The sequence below is a fragment of the Oncorhynchus gorbuscha genome, linkage group LG09 (genome assembly GCF_021184085.1).
Source record: "Oncorhynchus gorbuscha isolate QuinsamMale2020 ecotype Even-year linkage group LG09, OgorEven_v1.0, whole genome shotgun sequence".
NCBI lineage: Eukaryota > Metazoa > Chordata > Actinopteri > Salmoniformes > Salmonidae > Oncorhynchus > Oncorhynchus gorbuscha.
The window spans coordinates 11,637,712-11,641,199 of record NC_060181.1 but is presented as its reverse complement, the minus strand read 5'-3'; positions in this window follow the sequence as shown (position 1 = coordinate 11,641,199).

The window sequence follows — 3,488 nt, the reverse complement described above, 5'->3', positions numbered from 1 at the left end:
TTAACCCTTCCCTCTCCTCTCCTTACCCCTCTCCTCTCCTTACCCTCTCCTCTCCTTACCCCTCTCCTCTCCTTAACCCTTCCCTTCCCTCTCCTCTCCTTACCCTCTCCTCTCCTTAACCCTCTCCTCTCCTTAACCCTCTCCTCTCCTTAACCCTCTCCTCTCCTTAACCCTTCCTTCTCCTCTCCTTAACCCTTCCTTCTCCTCTCCTTAACCCTTCCCTCTCCTCTCCTTAACCCTTCCCTCTCCTCTCCTTAACCCTTCCCTCTTCTCTCCTCTCCTCTCCTCTCCTCTCCTCTCCTCTCCTCTCCTCTCCTCTCCTCTCCTCTCCTCTCCTTAACCCTCCCTCTCCTCTCCTTACCCTCTTCCCTCTCCTCTCATTAACCCTTAACCCTCCTCTCTCTCCTCTCCTTAACCATCTCCTCTCCTCTCCCCTCCTTAACCCTTCCCTCTCCTCTCCTTACCCCTCTCCTCCCCTTAACCCTTCCTCTCCTCTCATTAACCCCCCTCTCCTCTCCTTAACCCTTCCCTCTCCTCTCCTTAACCCTCTCCTCTCCTCTCCTTAACCCTTCCCTCTCCTCTCCTTAACCCTTCCCTCTCCTCTCCTTACCCCTCCTCCCTCTCCTCTCTTTAACCCTTCCCTCTCCTCTCCTTCCCCTTCCCTCTCCTCTCCTTACCCCTCTCCTCTCCTTAACCCTCTACCCCTTCCCTCTCCTCTCCTTAACCCTTCCCTCTCCTCTCCTTACCCCTTCCCTCTCCTCTCTTTAACCCTTCCCTCTCCTCTCCTTAACCCTTCCCTCTCCTCTCCTTACCCCTCTCCTCTCCTTAACCCTTACCCCTTCCCTCTCCTCTCCTTAACCCTTCCCTCTCCTCTCCTTCCCCCTTCCCTCTCCTCTCCTTAACCCCTCCCTCTCCTCTCCTTAACCCTTCCCTCTCCTCTCCTTACCCCTTCCCTCTCCTCTCTTTAACCCTTCCCTCTCCTCTCCTACCCCTTCCCTCTCCTCCCTTAACCCTTCCCTCTCCTCTCCTTACCCCTCCCTCTCCTTAACCTTTCCCTCCTCTCCTTAACCCTTCCCTCTCCTTAACCCTTCCCTCTCCTCTCCTTAACCCTCTCCTTATCTCCTTCCCTCTCCTCTCCTTAACCCTTCCCTCTCCTCTCCTTAACCCTTCCCTCTCCTCTCCTTAACCCTTCCCTCTCCTCTCCTTAACCCCTCTCCTCTCATTAACCCTCTCCTCTCCTCTCCTTAACCCTCTCCTCTCCTCTCCTCTCCTTAACCCTTCCCTCTCCTCTCCTTAACCCTTCCCTCTCCTCTCCTCTCCTTAACCCTCTCCTCTCCTCTCCCCTCCTTAACCCTTCCCTCTCCTCTCCTTACCCCTTCCCTCTCCTTACCCTTACTCCCTTACCCCTCTCCTCTCCTTAACCCTTCCCTCTCCTCTCCTTAACCCTTCCCTCTCCTCTCCTTACCCCTCTCCTCTCATTAACCCTCTCCTCTCCTCTCCTTAACCCTCTCCTCTCCTCTCCCCTCCTTAACCCTTCCCTCTCCTCTCCTTACCCCTTCCCTCTCCTCTCCTTAACCCTTCCCTCTCCTCTCCTTAACCCTTCCCTCTCCTCTCCTTACCCCTCTCCTCTCCTTACCCTCTCCTCTCCTTACCCCTCTCCTCTCCTTAACCCTTCCCTTCCCTCTCCTCTCCTTACCCTCTCCTCTCCTTAACCCTCTCCTCTCCTTAACCCTTCCTTCTCCTCTCCTTAACCCTTCCTTCTCCTCTCCTTAACCCTTCCTTCTCCTCTCCTTAACCCTTCCTTCTCCTCTCCTTAACCCTTCCCTCTCCTCTCCTTAACCCTTCCCTCTCCTCTCCTTAACCCTTCCCTCTCCTCTCCTTAACTCCTTCCTCTCCTCTCCTCTAACTCCTCTCCTCTCTCCTCTCCTCTAACCCTTCCCTCTCCTCTCCTTAACCCTTCCTCTCCTCTCCTTAACCCTTCTCTCTCCTCTCCTTAACCCCTCTCCTCTCCTTAACCCTTCCCTTCCCTCTCCTCTCCTTAACCCCTCTCCTCCCATTAACCCTTCCCTCTCCTCTCCTTACCCCTCTCCTCTCCTTAACCCTTCCCTCTCCTCTCCTTACCCCTCTCCTCTCCTTAACCCTTACCCCTTCCCTCTCCTCTCCTTAACCCTTCCCTCTCCTCTCCTTACCCTTCTCCTCTCCTTACCCCTTCCCTCTCCTCTCTTTAACCCTTCCCTCTCCTCTCCTTAACCCTTCCCTCTCCTCTCCTTAACCCTTCCCTCTCCTCTCCTTAACCCTTCCTCTCCTCTCCTACTCCTCTCCTTACCCCTTCCCTCTCCTCTCCTTACCCCTTCCCTCTCCTCTCCTTACCCCTTCCCTCTCCTCTCCTTATACTCCTCTCCTTAACCCTTCCCTCTCCTTAACCCTTCCCTCTCCTCTCCTTAACCCTCTCATCTCCTTCCCTCTCCTCTCCTTAACCCTTCCCTCTCCTCTCCTTAACCCTTCCCTCTCCTCTCCTTAACCCTTCCCTCTCCTCTCCTTAACCCTCTCCTCTCCTTAACCCTCTCCTCTCCTTAACCCTTCCCTCTCCTCTCCTTAACCCTTCCCTCTCCTCTCCTTAACCCTTCCCTCTCCTCTCCTTAACCCTTCCCTCTCCTCTCCTTAACCCTTCCCTCTCCTCTCCTTAACCCTCTCCTCTCCTTAACCCTCTCCTCTCCTTAACCCTCTCCTCTCCTTAACCCTTCCCTCTCCTCTCCTTACCTCTTCTCCTCTCCCCTTCTTATCCCTTCCCTCTCCTCTCCTTAACCCTTCCCTCTCCTCTCCTTACCTCTTCTCCTCTCCCCTCCTTATCCCTTCCCTCTTCTCTCCTTACCACTCCCCTCTCCTTCCCCTACCCCTCTCCTCTCCTTACCCCTCTCCCCTCCTTAACCCTTCCCTCTCCTCTCCTTAACCCTCTCCTCTCCTCTGCTTAACCCTCTCCTCTCCTCTGCTTAACCCTTCCCTCTCCTCTCCTTACCTCTTCTCCTCTCCCCTCCTTATCCCTTCCCTCTCCTCTCCTTAACCCTTCCCTCTCCTCTCCTTACCTCTTCTCCTCTCCCCTCCTTATCCCTTCCCTCTCCTCTCCTCTCCTTATCCCTTCCCTCTCCTCTCCCTAACCATTCCCTCTCCTCTCCTTAACCCTTCCCTCTCCTCTCCTTACCTCTTCTCCTCTCCTCTCCTTATCCCTTCCCTCTTCTCTCCTTACCACTCCCCTCTCCTTCCCCTACCCCTCTCCTCTCCTTAACCCTCTCCTCTCCTTAACCCTTCCCTCTCCTCTCCATAACCCTCTCCTCTCCTCTCCTTAACCCTTCCCTCTCCTCTCCTTAACCCTCTCCTCTCCTCTGCTTAACCCTCTCCTCTCCTTACCCCTTCCCTCTCCTCTCCTTACCCCTCTCCTCTCCTCTGCTTAACCCTCTCCTCTCCTTACCCCTTCCCTCTCCTCTCCTTAA